This window comes from Bombina bombina, chromosome 7 (assembly GCF_027579735.1).
Source record: "Bombina bombina isolate aBomBom1 chromosome 7, aBomBom1.pri, whole genome shotgun sequence".
Classification (NCBI taxonomy): domain Eukaryota; kingdom Metazoa; phylum Chordata; class Amphibia; order Anura; family Bombinatoridae; genus Bombina; species Bombina bombina.
Genome location: NC_069505.1, coordinates 284,096,360 through 284,115,455, shown reverse-complemented (window position 1 = coordinate 284,115,455; position 19,096 = coordinate 284,096,360).

Sequence of the window (19,096 nt, the reverse complement as noted above, 5' to 3'; positions counted from 1 at the left end):
GGATATAGCCAATTTTGTTATCTGGCTCAATCAAAACGAGCTCAATCTTAGTTTTACCTTTGTTTCAGATTCTACTAGCATTGACTATCTTGATCTAATTCTGACAGGTAACACAGACGGGTCCATCACCACTACAGTTTATCGTAAACCAATTTTGGGCAATACACTCCTGCATGCCTCCAGCTGCCACCCAAAAACTACTTCATATGCTGTGGCTAAAGGTCAATTTATGAGAATAAAGAGAAATTGCAGCAGGCAGCAGGACTACATGCAGGAGGCAAGTTTGCTCGAAAACAGATTAAAACAGAGGCCCTATACCAAGAGTCACATTAAGGAAGCTAAACACCAAGTAGACTGTATCCCTAGAGAACTCATACTCACAGACAAATCCAAAAACACAACCAAAGATTTCAAGGGCATTCATTTTGTGACCAGTTACAGTGCACAGTACTCAGAAATTTGTAATATTGTGAGAAAACATTTTCCACTTCTGGCCACCGATGATAAACTTACCAATACTGTTAAAGAAGGAATCAGATTTTCATATAAAAAATGTGCCACTCTTGCTTCCATTCTATCCCCCACAGAGCGTTCATCCATCCAGCTCTTGGCTTAGACATTTGGGAATGTTCAGATGTGGCCATAAGAAATGTAAACCTTGTGACTATGTATTGATCACATCTGAATTTAAATCTACAGTAACAGGCCAAGTTTACCCCATACAGTCATGCCTCAATTGTACTAGCACTAATGTCATTTATCTTATCACATGTATTCAATGTAATCTCCAATATGTGGGGCTCACTTCTAGGGATATAAATTCCCGGATCAGGGAACATACGTCAACACTCACCAGAGATACGGCTACCAACCCTCTGGTACAACATTTTGCTACCAAACATGACAGCAGCCTGAATTCATTCAGATGGACTGCCATAGAAAAAGCCAAGGTTCCCCACAGGGATGGTAGCCTAGAGAAGGTCCTGGCTAAACGTGAGGTTTATTGGATTTTCCAATTAAGGTCTAGAATTCCCCAGGGTCTAAACTCTAAGTTCGACCTTATTAATTATTGGGAATGATTTTGTAGTCATACCTTACATATACCTTTATTGTTTATTTACCTCTGCTTAAACACAAATATACTTTGTTCGAGTAATCTGTGTATATCTATTATCATTGGATAGTTAACATCTTGAGAGATGATCATGGGACCCCTTGTCCCCCCCCCCCCGCATGGAGATGCCTGTGTTTGTTTACCAGTCAGGGCGCTAATGTGCACTGGTATTACAAGTTAACCGCAATGCGAACACAAGCTCATGTTCACATTGCTGGGAAGCATTGCACTCACTAGAGCGCGCTTCCATAGGCTCCAATATAAGCATATACATATATATTTACTGGGAACACACAGTTCCCATAGACCGCAATATAAAGGCACTTTTCAGTGTGTTTTTTTTTTTCTAACACCCCACACCCGCCAACTTTACCCCCAAAATACTGCCTAGTGCAGTTATTTTATCAAAAAATCAAAATGCTAAAAATGTTATTTTTCAAAAACATACACTACACTGTATTGTGGGGGCATTTGGGGCACATTTATAAAATTAACCAGAGATCTGATCTCTGGTTAATTTTATAAGCGCTAAACTACCGCTTTACTTGTAATCTAGCCCTAAATATCTTACTGGACTAGAACTAGAAGAATATATATAAATAAATATAAAAATATATATAGACACACACGTACACACACAGTTACACATTCACACATATAAATATATAAACAGCATATAACTTTACTCATAGACAAATTGCAGTAATCCTTGCCAGAGATAAACCCAAGTCCCACAATCTGGGCAGCACTCTCAGAATAGCAGAGGTTCACTAAAGATTAATCACAATAATAAACACAGCCAAAAAACATTATAGTGACATGTTTTTGTTTTCTTCATTAAAGCATAAAGATAATCAATTGAACAAATATAAAAATAAATTTTTAAAAGATATAAAATAAATTTCTGTGTAAAGTTCTTTTCCTTTTTTTGCTTTGTTAAGTCCCTGGAGATGAATCGTATCAGTTATGGTATTGTAGCACAATATTCAACATAATATCATCAACAAGGGAATAAATATTGCATATTAAAACTCCACATAACAAAGAATTAAACGAGAAATATGTATGTATATATATATATATATATATATATATAAAGACAATAAGAAATATAGTGTAACTCATACTTGTACTCAGTGTCTTACTGTAACGTATCAGAAAGCTAAAAGAGGGAGAGAGGATAAGTGACCTGAGGTGTGCCGTGATCACATGGTCAGTATGCCTAAAAGGGACATACTCAAAGAAGTAAATAATAAAGATAAAAAAGTGCTCTACAAATACCTGATAATAATAATAATAATAAAAGAGTAGGTAAAGGGATGGGTGGGTGGGGGAAACAAAGGAAACGCAGACAAAGAAGGTAGGGTGTGTACATATATATATATATATACAGGTAGCCCTCAGTTTACGCCGGGGTTAGGTTCCAGAAGGAATGGTTGTAAATTGAAACCGTTGTAAATTGAAACCCAGTTTATAATGTAAGTCAAGGGGAAGTGAGGAAGATAGGTTCCAGGTCCCTCTCAAAATTGTCATAAGTAACCCCTAATACATTATTTTTAAAGCTTTGAAATTAAGACTTTAAATGCTAAACAGCATTATAAACCTAATAAAATAATCACACAACACAGAATATATAATTAAACTAAGTTAAATGAACAAAAACATTTGCTAAACAGCATTATAAACCTAATAATATTATCACACAACACAAACTTCACTTGCATTTTTCTGCAAACAGTTCTTTCTATGCATTCCAATCTGGACTGATTTATAGACGGGAAGATTTTGTTCCTTTGAAATCTGCTCGATAGCTCAGGTCTGGTTAAACTGATTAATTTCAGCTCCCCCTACTGGCTATTTTAATAAATGCACTGCTTCTCAATGCTTTTCAATAGCAGTCACATAAATGGAAAAAAACATAATTTATGCTTACCTGATAAATTCCTTTCTTCTGTTGTGTGATCAGTCCACGGGTCATCATTACTTCTGGGATATAACTCCTCCCCAACAGGAAATGCAAGAGGATTCACCCAGCAGAGCTGCATATAGCTCCTCCCCCCTACGTCAGTCCCAGTCATTCGACCAAGAATCAACGAGAAAGGAGTAACCAAGGGTGAAGTGGTGACTGGAGTATAATTTAAAAGATATTTACCTGCCTTAAACAGGGCGGGCCGTGGACTGATCACACAACAGAAGAAAGGAATTTATCAGGTAAGCATAAATTATGTTTTCTTCTGTTATGTGTGATCAGTCCACGGGTCATCATTACTTCTGGGATACCAATACCAAAGCAAAAGTACACGGATGACGGGAGGGATAGGCAGGCTCATTATACAGAAGGAACCACTGCCTGAAGAACCTTTCTCCCAAAAATAGCCTCCGAAGAAGCAAAAGTGTCAAATTTGTAAAATTTGGAAAAAGTATGAAGCGAAGACCAAGTTGCAGCCTTGCAAATCTGTTCAACAGAGGCCTCATTCTTAAAGGCCCAAGTGGAAGCCACAGCTCTAGTGGAGTGAGCTGTAATTCTTTCAGGAGGCTGCTGTCCAGCAGTCTCATAGGCTAAACGTATTATGCTACGAAGCCAAAAAGAGAGAGAGGTAGCAGAAGCTTTTTGACCTCTCCTCTGTCCAGAGTAAACGACAAACAAGGAAGAAGTTTGGCGAAAATCTTTAGTTGCCTGCAAGTAGAACTTGAGGGCACGAACTACATCCAGATTGTGTAAAAGACGTTCCTTCTTTGAAGAAGGATTTGGACACAAGGATGGGACAACAATCTCTTGATTGATGTTCCTGTTAGTGACTACCTTAGGTAAGAACCCAGGTTTAGTACGCAGAACTACCTTGTCTGAGTGAAAAATCAGATAAGGGGAATCACAATGTAAGGCTGATAACTCAGAGACTCTTCGAGCCGAGGAAATAGCCATTAAAAACAGAACTTTCCAAGATAACATTTTTATATCAATGGAATGAAGGGGTTCAAACGGAACACCCTGTAAAACGTTAAGAACTAAGTTTAAACTCCATGGTGGAGCAACAGCTTTAAACACAGGCTTGATCCTAGCTAAAGCCTGACAAAAGGACTGGACGTCTGGATTTTCTGACAGACGTCTGTGTAACAAGATGGACAGAGCTGAAATCTGTCCCTTTAATGAACTAGCTGATAAACCCTTTTCTAAACCTTCTTGTAGAAAAGACAATATCCTAGCGATCCTAACCTTACTCCAGGAGTAACCTTTGGATTCGCACCAGTATAGGTATTTCCGCCATATTTTATGGTAAATCCTTCTGGTAACAGGCTTCCTAGCCTGAATCAGGGTATCAATAACCGACTCAGAAAAACCACGTTTTGATAAAATCAAGCGTTCAATTTCCAAGCAGTCAGCTTCAGAGAAGTTAGATTTTGATGTTTGAATGGACCCTGTATCAGAAGGTCCTGTCTTAGAGGTAGAGACCAAGGCGGACAGGATGACATGTCCACTAGATCTGCATACCAAGTCCTGCGTGGCCAAGCAGGTGCTATTAGAATTACTGATGCTCTCTCCTGTTTGATTTTGGCAATCAATCGAGGAAGCAGCGGGAAGGGTGGAAACACATAAGCCATCCTGAAGTTCCAAGGTGCTGTCAAAGCATCTATCAGAACTGCTCCCGGATCCCTGGATCTGGACCCGTAGCGAGGAAGTTTGGCGTTCTGGCGAGACGCCATGAGATCTAACTCTGGTTTGCCCCAACGTCGAAGTATTTGGGCAAAGACCTCCGGATGAAGTTCCCACTCCCCCGGATGAAGAGTCTGGCGACTCAAGAAATCCGCCTCCCAGTTCTCCACTCCCGGGATGTGGATTGCTGACAGGTGGCAAGAGTGAGACTCTGCCCAGCGAATTATCTTTGATACTTCCATCATTGCTAGGGAGCTTCTTGTCCCTCCCTGATGGTTGATGTAAGCTACAGTCGTGATGTTGTCCGACTGAAACCTGATGAACCCCCGAGTTATTAACTGGGGCCAAGCCAGAAGGGCATTGAGAACTGCTCTCAATTCCAGAATGTTTATTGGAAGGAGACTCTCCTCCTGATTCCATAGTCCCTGAGCCTTCAGAGAATTCCAGACAGCGCCCCAACCTAGTAGGCTGGCGTCTGTTGTTACAATTGTCCAGTCTGGCCTGCTGAATGGCATCCCCCTGGACAGGTGTGGCCGATAAAGCCACCATAGAAGAGAATTTCTGGTCTCTTGATTCAGATTCAGAGTAGGGGACAAATCTGAGTAATCCCCATTCCACTGACTTAGCATGCATAATTGCAGCGGTCTGAGGTGTAGGCGTGCAAAAGGTACTATGTCCATTGCCGCTACCATTAAGCCGATCACCTCCATGCATTGAGCTACTGACGGGTGTTGAATGGAATGAAGGACGCGGCATGCATTTTGAAGTTTTGTTAACCTGTCTTCTGTCAGGTAAATCTTCATCTCTACAGAATCTATAAGAGTCCCCAAGAATGGAACTCTTGTGAGAGGAAAGAGAGAACTCTTCTTTTCGTTCACTTTCCATCCATGCGACCTTAGAAATGCCAGAACTAACTCTGTATGAGACTTGGCAGTTTGAAAGCTTGAAGCTTGTATTAGAATGTCGTCTAGGTACGGAGCTACCGAAATCCCTCGCGGTCTTAGTACCGCTAGAAGGGCACCCAGAACCTTTGTGAAGATTCTTGGAGCCGTAGCCAATCCGAATGGAAGAGCTACAAACTGGTAGTGCCTGTCTAAGAAGGCAAACCTTAGATACCGGTGATGATCTTTGTGGATCGGTATGTGAAGGTAAGCATCCTTTAAATCCACTGTGGTCATGTACTGACCCTCTTGGATCATGGGTAAGATTGTCCGAATAGTTTCCATTTTGAACGATGGAACTCTTAGGAATTTGTTTAGAGTCTTTAAATCTAAGATTGGCCTGAAAGTTCCCTCTTTTTTGGGAACCACAAACAGGTTTGAGTAGAACCCTTGTCCTTGTTCCGACCACGGAACCGGATGGATCACTCCCATTGTTAACAGATCTTGTACGCAGCGTAGAAACGCTTCTTTCTTTATCTGGTTTGTTGACAACCTTGACAGATGAAATCTCCCTCTTGGGGGAGATAATTTGAAGTCTAGAAGGTATCCCTGAGATATGATCTCTAGTGCCCAGGGATCCTGAACATCTCTTGCCCAGGCCTGGGCGAAGAGAGAGAGTCTGCCCCCTACTAGATCCGGTCCCGGATCGGGGGCTCTCGGTTCATGCTGTCTTTGGGGCAGCAGCAGGTTTCCTGGCCTGCTTGCTTTTGTTCCAGGACTGGTTAGGCTTCCAGCCTTGCCTGTAACGAGCAACAGCTCCTTCCTGTTTTGGTGCAGTGGAGGTTGATGCTGCTCCTGTTTTGAAATTCCGAAAGGGACGAAAATTAGACTGTCTAGCCTTAGCTTTGGCCTTGTCTTGAGGTAGGGCGTGGCCCTTACCTCCCGTAATGTCAGCGATAATTTCTTTCAAACCGGGCCCGAATAAGGACTGCCCCTTGAAAGGTATATTAAGTAATTTGGACTTAGAAGTAACATCAGCTGACCAGGATTTTAGCCACAGTGCCCTGCGTGCCTGTATGGCGAATCCTGAGTTCTTAGCCGTAAGTTTGGTTAAATGTACTACGGCCTCCGAAGTGAAAGAATTAGCTAGTTTAAGGACTCTAAGCCTGTCCGTAATGTCGTCTAGCGTAGAGGAACTAAGGTTCTCTTCAAGCGACTCAATCCAAAATGCTGCCGCAGCCGTAATCGGCGCGATACATGCAAGGGGTTGTAATATAAAACCTTGTTGAACAAACATTTTCTTAAGGTAACCCTCTAATTTTTTATCCATTGGATCTGAGAAAGCACAGCTATCCTCCACCGGGATAGTGGTACGCTTAGCTAAAGTAGAAACTGCTCCCTCCACCTTGGGGACCGTTTGCCATAAGTCCCGAGTGGTGGCGTCTATTGGAAACATCTTTCTAAATATTGGAGGGGGTGAGAACGGCACACCGGGTCTATCCCACTCCTTAGTAACAATTTCAGTTAGTCTCTTAGGTATAGGAAAAACGTCAGTACTCGCCGGTACCGCAAAGTATTTATCCAACCTACACAGTTTCTCTGGTATTGCAACGGTGTTACAATCGTTGAGAGCTGCTAAGACCTCCCCTAGTAGTACACGGAGGTTCTCCAATTTAAATTTAAAATTTGAAATATCTGAGTCCAATCTGTTTGGATCAGAACCGTCACCCACAGAATGAAGCTCTCCGTCCTCATGCTCTGCGAGCTGTGACGCAGTATCAGACATGGCCCTAGCATTGTCAGCGCACTCTGTTCTCACCCCAGAGTGATCACGCTTGCCTCTTAGTTCTGGTAATTTAGACAAAACTTCAGTCATAACAGTAGCCATATCTTGTAATGTTATCTGTAATGGCCGCCCAGATGTACTAGGCGCCAAAATATCACGCACCTCCCGGGCGGGAGATGCAGGTACTGTCGCGTGAGGCGAGTTAGTCGGCATAACTCTCCCCTCGCTGTTTGGTGAAATTTGTTCACATTGTACAGATTGACTTTTATTTAAAGTAGCATCAATACAGTTAGTACATAAATTTCTATTGGGCTCCACCTTGGCATTGGAACAAATGACACAGATATCTTCCTCTGAGTCAGACATGTTTAACACACTAGCAAAAAAAACTTACAACTTGGTTATAATCTTTTTTAGCAAAAAAACACACTGTGCCTCAAAGAGGTACTAACGATTAAATGACAGTTGAAATAATGAACTGAAAAACAGTTATAGCATCAAACTTTAAAACAACACAACTTTTAGCAAAGGTTTGTTCCCATTAGTAAAAAACAACACTAATTAAATTTGTACATAAGAAAACAAAACAACGTTTTTTATTCACAGTCACTATAAGAATTCTCACAGCTCTGCTGAGAGAATTTACCTCCCTTCAAAGAAGTTTGAAGACCCCTGAGATCTGTCAGAGATGAACCGGATCATGCAGGAAATATAAAAGTAGCTGACTGGAATTTTTGATGCGTAGCAAAGAGCGCCAAAAACGGCCCCTCCCTCTCCCACACAGCAGTGAAGAGAAACGAAACTGTCACAATTAAAGCAAAAAACTGCCAAGTGGAAAATAATGCCCAAATATTTATTCACACAGTACCTCAGCAATGTAAACGATTCTACATTCCAGCAAAAACGTTTAACATGAGAATAGTTATTAAAAGGATTAGTGACCTTTAACACAGTATTTCCGGTGAAATACCATCCCCAGAATACTGAAGTGTATACATACATGTCATTTTAACGGTATGGCAGGCTTTTCTCATCAATTCCATTCAGAAAATAAAAACTGCCACATACCTCAATGCAGATTCATCTGCCCGCTGTCCCCTGATCTGAAGCCTTTACCTCCCTCAGATGGTCGAGAACAGCAATATGATCTTAACGACTCCGGTTAAAATCATAGTAAAAAATCTCTGTCAGATTCTTCCTCAAACTCTGCCAGAGAAGTAATAACACGCTCCGGTGCTATTTTAAAATAACAAACTTTTGATTGAAGTCATAAAAACTAAGTATAATCACCATAGTCCTCTCACACATCCTATCTAGTCGTTGGGTGCAAGAGAATGACTGGGACTGACGTAGGGGGGAGGAGCTATATGCAGCTCTGCTGGGTGAATCCTCTTGCATTTCCTGTTGGGGAGGAGTTATATCCCAGAAGTAATGATGACCCGTGGACTGATCACACATAACAGAAGAAAAGGTTGTTATTCTGAAACGGTGTAAATTGAACCGTTGTAAAACGAGGGCCACCTGTATATATATATATATATAAATATATATATAGGGTAAGACTCCTCCTACAAATTCAGGCTAACCTATAGCCAGCCTTCCAACTTGTACTCGGAGTCTTACTGTTACGTATCAGGGTCGCGATCCGATATAGATCGCAGTTTGCGGCGCAAGCGAGGGAACCGGCGTCGCCCGCAGTTTCAGCTCGCAACTCGAGCTATCCCATATAGGTCGCCGTCAGATGCTAACGTGCCGTAAGTCTGACAAACCAGCGATGTCCAGAAATCTGCGCAAGTACAAATTTCTGGCGTCGCCAGTGACTTGTGCCACGTTAGAAACTGCCGGCGCCTATAAAACCTGACTAATGTCTAAAACACCCGCACTGTCTAACACGCCTCCCTAACATAGCCCGCACTGTCTAACACGCCTCCCTAACATAGCCCGCACTGTCTAACCCTCTATCCGCTATCCCCCCTCACTAGCCTAACAATAAAAAAGCTATTAACCCCTAAACCGCCGCTCCCGTACCCCGCCGCAACCTAATAAAGTTATTAACCCCTAAACCGCCGCTCCCGTACCCCGCCGCCAGCTATATTATATCTATAACCCCCTAAAGTGAGCCCCTAACACCGCCGCCATCTATATTAAAATTATTAACCCCTAATGTAAGCCCCTTACACCGCCGCCATCTCTATTAAAATGATTAACCCCTAATTTAATCTACCTACCCCGCCGCCAGCTATATTATCTATATTAACCCTAAGTATATTATAGTTAATATAGGTATTACATTATATATATTAACTATATTAACCCTAATTATATTAGGGTTAATATAGTTAATATAGTTACTATAGTATTTATATTAACTATATTAACTCTATCTAACCCTAACTAAATTTATATTAAATTAATCTAATTCATTTATAAACTAAAATATTCCTATTTAAATCTAAATACTTACCTATAAAATAAACCCTAAGATAGCTACAATATAATTAATAATTACATTGTAGCTATGTTAGGGTTAATATTTATTTTACAGGTAAATTGTTAATTATTTTAACTAGGTATAATAGATATTAAATAGTTATTAACTATTTAATTTCTACCTAGTTAAAATAATTACCCAATTACCTGTAAAATAAATCCTAACCTAAGTTATAAATACACCTACACTATCAATAAATTTAATAAACTACAAACATCTATCTAAAAATACAATTAAATTAACTAAACTAAATTACAAAAAAAAAAAAACACTAAATTACAAAAAATAAAAAAAAGATTACAAGATTTTTAAGCTAATTACACCTATTCTAAGCCCCCTAATAAAATAATAAACCCCCAAAATAAAAAAAATTCCCTGCCCTATTCTAAATTAAACAAATTTCAAAGCTCTTTGCCTTACCAGCCCTTAAAAGAATTCAGCTCTTTTGCATACAACAAATACAATCCCCCCCCCCATTACAACCCACCACCCACATACCCCTATTCTAAAACCACCCAAACCCCCCTTAAAAAAGCCTAACACTACCCCCCTGAAGATCTCCCTACCTTGTCTTCACCACACCGGGCCGAACTCCTGATCCGATCCGGGCGATGTCTTCCTCCAAGCGGCAAAGAAGAATTCTTCCTCCGGCGATGTCTTCCTCCAAGCGGCAAAGAAGAATTCTTCCTCCGGCGACGTCTTCCTCCAAGCGGCAGCAAAGTCTTCATTCTTCCGGCGGCATCTTCAATCTTCTTTCTTCGCTCCGCCGCCGCGGAGCATCCATCCCGGCCGACTGCTGTACTACGAATGAGGTACCTTTAAATGACGTCATCCAAGATGGCGTCCGCCGAATTCCGATTGGCTGATAGGATTCTATCAGCCAATCGGAATTAAGTTAGAAAAATCTGATTGGCTGATTGAATCAGCCAATCAGATTCAAGTTCAATCCGATTGGCTGATCCAATCAGCCAATCAGATTGAGCTCGCATTCTATTGGCTGTTCCGATCAGCCAATAGAATGCGGGCTCAATCTGATTGGCTGTTCGGATCAGCCAATCGGATTGAACTTGAATCTGATTGGCTGATTCAATCAGCCAATCAGATTTTTCTAACTTAATTCCGATTGGCTGATAGAATCCTATTAGCCAATCGGAATTCGGCGGACGCCATCTTGGATGACGTCATTTAAAGGTACCTCATTCGTAGTACAGCAGTCGGCCGGGATGGATGCTCCGCGGCGGCGGAGCGAAGAAAGAAGATTGAAGATGCCGCCGGAAGAATGAAGACTTTGCTGCCGCTTGGAGGAAGACGTCGCCGGAGGAAGAATTCTTCTTTGCCGCTTGGAGGAAGACATCGCCGGAGGAAGAATTCTTCTTTGCCGCTTGGAGGAAGACATCGCCCGTATCGGATCAGGAGTTCGGCCCGGTGTGGTGAAGACAAGGTAGGGAGATCTTCAGGGGGGTAGTGTTAGGCTTTTTTAAGGGGGGTTTGGGTGGTTTTAGAATAGGGGTATGTGGGTGGTGGGTTGTAATGGGGGGGGGGGATTGTATTTGTTGTATGCAAAAGAGCTGAATTCTTTGGGGCATGCCCCACAAAAGGCCCTTTTAAGGGCTGGTAAGGTAAAGAGCTTTGAAATTTGTTTAATTTAGAATAGGGCAGGGAATTTTTTTTATTTTGGGGGTTTATTATTTTATTAGGGGGCTTAGAATAGGTGTAATTAGCTTAAAAATCTTGTAATCTTTTTTTTATTTTTTGTAATTTAGTGTTTTGTTTTTTTGTAATTTAGTTTAGTTAATTTAATTGTATTTTTAGATAGATGTTTGTAGTTTATTAAATTTATTGATAGTGTAGGTGTATTTATAACTTAGGTTAGGATTTATTTTACAGGTAATTGGGTAATTATTTTAACTAGGTAGATATTAAATAGTTAATATCTATTTAATATCTATTATACCTAGTTAAAATAATTAACAATTTACCTGTAAAATAAATATTAACCCTAACATAGCTACAATGTAATTATTAATTATATTGTAGCTATCTTAGGGTTTATTTTATAGGTAAGTATTTAGATTTAAATAGGAATATTTTAGTTTATAAATGAATTAGATTAATTTAATATAAATTTAGTTAGGGTTAGATAGAGTTAATATAGTTAATATATATAATGTAATACCTATATTAACTATAATATACTTAGGGTTAATATAGATAATATAGCTGGCGGCGGGGTAGGTAGATTAAATTAGGGGTTAATCATTTTAATAGAGATGGCGGCGGTGTAAGGGGCTTACATTAGGGGTTAATAATATTAATATAGCTGGCGGCGGTATAGGGGGATTAGATTAGGGGTTAATAATTTTTATATAGGTGGCGGCGGTGTAAGGGGTCAGATTAGGGGATAGATAAGGTAGATGGCGGTGGTTTTAGGGGCTCACAGTAGGGGGTTAGTTTATGTAGATGGCGGCGGGGTCCGGGAGCGGCGGTTTAGGGGTTAATAACTTTATTAGGGATTTCGGGGGGTGGGGGATCGCGGTTGACAGGTAGATAGACATTGCGCATGCGTTAGGTGTTAGGTTTTATTTAGCAGATCGCGGTTGACAGGGAGATAGACATTGCGCATGCGTTAGGTGTTAGGTTTATTTTCTAGTTAGTTTAGGGAGTTACGGGGCTCCAATAGTCAGCGTAAGGCTTCTTACGGCTGCTTTTTGTGGCGAGGTGAAAATGGAGTAAGTTTTCTCCATTTTCGCCACGTAAGTCCTTACGCTGCATATTGGATACCAAACTGCACTGGTTTGGTATACCTGCCTATGGCCCAAAAAACTACGGGCGACGGCAGAAATATACGCGCGTAACTTCTAGGTTACGCCGTATATAGGATACCAAATCAGCGTAAATATTGGCGTCGCCGGCTTTTGCGGCGACGATTTATATCGGATCGACCCCCAGAAAGCTAAAAGAGGGAGAGAGGAAAAGTGACCGGAGGTGTGCTGTGATCACATGGTCAGTATGCCTAAAATGGGGCAAAAAGAGACAGAATAGGATGAAGGAAAAGTTAATTAGATAATTACAACAGTTATTCAGCTAATTTTGAGAAACACAAATATACAAATACAAATATAGTGTAACTCATATATAATAGCTCAAGATACGTTGCCATCTTATTCAATCTCGATATATCTTTAAAATAATGATATAGTATCATTTGAACACAGAGTGTAACCTTACATATTTACTAATTAGCTCAAGTATATTGTATAACTCAGGAAGAGAAAAGCCTTATAAGACATGGCCAAAGTCTTGAAGTCTAGGTGTCAACCACACAGATCTCACAAAATGATTTAGGTATGTGAGACTGGGCTTATTTATATTATTCCCAATAAAACATCATCTTGTGATTAAAAGTTTTATAATAGTGATATTGTTCTAAGATTAGTAGTTTATCCACTATGGTTTTCCATTCTTGAAGATCTAGGATAAGATGAGATTTCCAAAAATGTAGGAATGAATTGTTTGGCACCATTTATCAAAAATTGGAATACAGAACATGTTGGATGCTAAGTTAAACAGAAAAATCTCTGGGGAAAATGTTACTTTAATAGCTATAATCTGAGTATACACTTGATCCCAAAATAGACATAGGACCTCACATGTCCACCAGGTGTGTAACATATCTCTTTTTTTATTATAACCCTGCAGCATTTATCACTTGCGTTAATGGACAAGTGTTTAAGGTTATAGGGAGTTAAATACCACCAGGTCAACATTTTAACGGGAGACTGTAGGGGGCATTTATACATCAGTGATATAACTTTTTTGGGCATAGTGTGATCAGTACACATTCTTTCAAAAGATGTAAAAGCAGTGACTATTTGTTCCATTGTGCAAGCCACCTACAGAGCAGTGATTATCCCCTGCTGTCAGCCACCTACAGAGCAGGGAATGTCCACTTCTGTCAGCCACCAAAAAGCAGTGATTATCCCCTTCTGTCAGCCACCAACAGAGCAGTGATTATCCCCTTCTGTCAGCCACCAAAAAAGCAGTGATTATCCCCTACTGTCACCCACCAAGAGAGCAGTGATTATCCCCTTCTGTCAGCCACCTACAGAGCAGTGATTATCCCCTTCTGTTAGCCACCTACAGATCAGTGATTATTTATCCCCTTGTGTCAGCCACCAACAGAGCAGTGATTATCCCCTTTTGTCAGCCACCTACAGAGCAGTGATACTCCTTCTGTCAGCCACCTACAGAGCAGTGATACTCCTTCTGTCAGCCACCATCAGTGCAGTGATGATCCCCTTCTGTTAGCCACCAACAGAGCAGTGATTTTCCCCTTCTGCCAGCCACCAAAAAAGCAGTGATTATCCCCTACTGTCACCCACCAACAGAGTAGTGATTATCCCTTTCTGTCAGCCACCTACAGAGTAGTGATTATCCCTTTCTGTCAGCCACCTATAGAGCAGTGATTATCCCCTTCTGTCAGCCACCTACAGAACAGTAATGATTCCCTTGTGTCAGCCACCAACAGAGCAGTGATTATCCCCTTCTGTCAGCCACCTACAGAGCAGTGATTATCCCCTTTTGTCAGCCACCTACAGAGCAGTGATTATCCCCTTCTGTCAGCCACCATCAGAGCAGTGATGATCCCCTTCTGTCAGCCACCAACAGAGCAGTGATTATCCCCTTCTGTTAGTCACCTACAGAGCAGTGATTATTTATCCCCTTCTGTCAGCCACCAACAGAGCAGTGATTATCCCCTTTTGTCAGCCATCTACAGAGCAGTGATTATCCCCTTCTGTCAGCCACCATCAGAGCAGTGATGATCCCCTTCTGTCAGCCACCTACAGAGCAGTGATTTTCCCCTACTGTCACCCACCAACAGAGCAGTGATTATCCCCTTCTGTCAGCCACCTACAGAGCAGTGATTATCCCCTTCTGTCAACCACCTACAGAGCAGTGATTATCCCCATTTGTCAGCCACCTACAGAGCAGTAATTATCCCCTTCTGTCAGCCACCTACAGAGCAGTGATTATCCCCTTTTGTCAGCCACCTACAAAGCAGTGATTATCCCCTACTGTCACCCACCAACAGAGCAGTGATTATCCCCTTCTGTCAGCCACCAAAAAAGCAGTGATTATCCCCTTCTGTCAGCCACCAACAGAGCAGTGATTATCCCCCTCTGTCAGCCACCAATAAAGCAGTGATTATCCCCTACTGTCACCCACCAACAGAGCAGTGATTATCCCCTTCTGTCAGCCACCAACAGAGCAGTGATCATCCCCTTCTGTTAGCCACCTACAGAGCAGTGATTATTTATCCCCTTGTGTCAGCCACCAACAGAGCAGTGATTATCCCCTTTTGTCAGCCACCTACAGATCAGTGATACTCCTTCTGTCAGCCACCATCAGTGCAGTGATGATCCCCTTCTGTCAGCCACCAACAGAGCAGTGATTTTCCCCTTCTGCCAGCCACCAAAAAAGCAGTGATTATCCCCTACTGTCACCCACCAACAGAGCAATGATTATCCCCTTCTGTCAGCCACCAACAGAGCAGTGATCATCCCCTTCTGTTAGCCACCTACAGAGCAGTGATTATTTATCCCCTTGTGTCAGCCACCAACAGAGCAGTGATTATCCCCTTTTGTCAGCCACCTACAGATCAGTGATACTCCTTCTGTCAGCCACCATCAGTGCAGTGATGATCCCCTTCTGTCAGCCACCAACAGAGCAGTGATTTTCCCCTTCTGCCAGCCACCAAAAAAGCAGTGATTATCCCCTACTGTCACCCACCAACAGAGTAGTGATTATCCCTTTCTGTCAGCCACCTACAGAGTAGTGATTATCCCTTTCTGTCAGCCACCTATAGAGCAGTGATTATCCCCTTCTGTCAGCCACCTACAGAACAGTAATGATTCCCTTGTGTCAGCCACCAACAGAGCAGTGATTATCCCCTTCTGTCAGCCACCTACAGAGCAGTGCTTATCCCCTTCTGTTAGTCACCTACAGAGCAGTGATTATTTATCCCCTTGTGTCAGCCACCTACAGAGCAGTGATTATCCCCTTCTGTCAGCCAACATCAGAGCAGTGATGATCCCCTTCTGTCAGCCACCAACAGAGCAGTGATTATCCCCTTCTGTTAGTCACCTACAGAGCAGTGATTATTTATCCCCTTGTGTCAGCCACCAACAGAGCAGTGATTATCCCCTTTTGTCAGCCATCTACAGAGCAGTGATTATCCCCTTCTGTCAGCCACCATCAGAGCAGTGCTGATCCCCTTCTGTCAGCCACCTACAGAGCAGTGAATATCCCCTACTGTCACCCACCAACAGAGCAGTGATTATCCCCTTCTGTCAGCCACCTACAGAGCAGTGATTATCCCCTTCTGTCAACCACCTACAGAGCAGTGATTATCCCCTTTTGTCAGCCACCTACAGAGCAGTAATTATCCCCTTCTGTCAGCCACCTACAGAGCAGTGATTATCCCCTTTTGTCAGCCACCTACAAAGCAGTGATTATCCCCTACTGTCACCCACCAACACAGCAGTGATGATCCCCTTCTGTCAGCCACCAACAGAGCAGTGATTATCCCCCTCTGTCAGCCACCAATAAAGCAGTGATTATCCCCTACTGTCATCCACCAACAGAGCAGTGATTATCCCCTTCTGTCAGCCACCTACAGAGCAGTGATTATCCCCTTCTGTTAGCCACCTACAGAGCAGTGATTATTTATCCCCTTGTGTCAGCCACCAAAAGAGCAGTGATTATCCCCTTTTGTCAGCCACCTACAGAGCAGTGATACTCTTTCTGTCAGCCACCATCAGTGCAGTGATGATCCCCTTCTGTCAGCCACCAACAGAGCAGTGATTTTCCCCTTCTGCCAGCCACCAAAAAAGCAGTGATTATCCCCTACTGTCACCCACCAACAGAGTAGTGATTATCCCTTGCTGTCAGCCACCTACAGAGTAGTGATTATCCCTTTCTGTCAGCCACCTATAGAGCAGTGATTATCCCCTTCTGTCAGCCACCTACAGAACAGTAATGATTCCCTTCTGTCAGCCACCTACAGATTAGTGATTATTTATCCCCTTGTGTCAGCCACCAACAGAGCATTGATTATCCCCTTCTGTCACCCATCTACAGAGCAGTGATTATCCCCTTTTGTCAGCCACCTACAGAGCAGTGATTATCCCCTTCTGTCAGCCACCTACAGAGCAGTGATTATCCCCTTTTGTCAGCCACCTACAGAGCAGTGATTATCCCCTTCTGTCAGCCACCATCAGAGCAGTGATGATCCCCTTCTGTCAGCCACCAACAGAACAGTGATTATCCCCTTCTGTTAGCCACCTACAGAGCAGTGATTATTTATCCCCTTGTGTCAGCCACCAACCGAGCAATGATGATCCCCTTCTGTCAGTCACCTACAGAGCAGTGATTATCCCCTACTGTCACCCACCAACAGAGCAGTGATTATCCCCTTCTGTCAGCCACCTACAGAGCAGTGATTATCCCCTTATGTCAACCACCTACAGAGCAGTGATTATCCCCTTTTGTCAGCCACCTACAGAGCAGTAATTATTCCCTTCTGTCAGCCACCTACAGACCAGTGATTATCCCCCTCTGTCAGCCTCCAACAGAGCAGTGATTATCCCCTTCTGTCAGCCAAAAACAGAGCAGTGATTATCCCCTTCTGTCAGCCACTAACAGAGCAGTGATTATCCCCTTCTGTCAGCCACCAACAGAGCAGTGATTATCCCCTTCTGTTAGCCACCAACAGAGCATTGATTATCCCCCTTTGTCAGCCACCTACAGAGCAGTGATTATCCCCTTCTGTCATCCACCAACAGAGCAGTGATTATCCCCTTCTGTCAGCCACCAACAGAGCAGTGATTATCCCCTTCTGTTAGCCACCAACAGAGTATTGATTATCCCCCTTTGTCAGCCACCTACAGAGCAGTGATTATCCCCTTCTGTCAACCACCTACAGAACAGTGATTATCCCCTTTTGTCAGCCACCTACAGAGCAGTAATTATTCCATTCTGTCAGCCACCTACAGATCAGTGATTATTTATCCCCTTGTGTCAGCCACCAACAGAGCAGTGATGATCCCCTTCTGTCAGCCACCTACAGAGCAGTGATTATCCCCCTCTGTCAGCCACCAACAGAGCAGTGATTATCCCCTTCTGTCAGCCAAAAACAGAGCAGTGATTATCCCCTTCTGTCAGCCACTAACAGAGCAGTGATTATCCCCTTCTGTCAGCCACCAACAGAGCAGTGATTATCCCCTTCTGTTAGCCACCAACAGAGCATTGATTATCCCCCTTTGTCAGCCACCTACAGAGCAGTGATTATCCCCTTCTGTCATCCACCAACAGAGCAGTGATTATCCCCTTCTGTCAGCCACCATCAGAGCAGTGATTATCCCCTTCTGTTAGCCACCAACAGAGCATTGATTATCCCCCTTTGTCAGCCACCTACAGAGCAGTGATTATCCCCTTCTGTCAGCCACCTACAGAGCAGTGATGATCCCCTACTGTCACCCACCAACAGAGCAGTGATTATTCCCTTCTGTCAGCCACCAACAGAGCAGTGATTATCCTCTTCTGTCAGTCACCAACAGAACAGTGATGATCCCCTTCTGTCAGCCACCAAAAAGCAGTGATTATCCCCTTCTGTCAGCCACCAACAGAGCAGTGATTATCCCTTTCTGACAGCCACCTACAGAGCAGTAATTATCCCCTTCTGTCAGCCACCTACAGAGCAGTGATTATACCCTTGTGTCAGCCACAAAACATAGCAGTGATTATCCCCTTGTGTCAGCCACCAACAGAGCAGTCATTATCCCCTTCTGTCAACCTCCTACAGAGCAGTTAGTATCCCCTTTTGTAAGCCACCTACAGAGCAGTAATTATTCCCATGTGTCATTGATATTTATGGCAGTGACTATCCCCTTCTGTCAGCCACAAATTAAGCAATGATTACCCCCTTCTGTTAGCCACATATCCAGCAATGATTATCCCCTTTTTAAGTCGGATACCATGTAGTTATTATCTACTTATGTTAGCCACATACAGTTTAATGATTACCCCCTTTTTTCTGTCACATATCCAACAGTATTTATGCTTTTGTCATCCATATATTGGGCAGTAATTATCCAATTCAGTCAGCTAATTA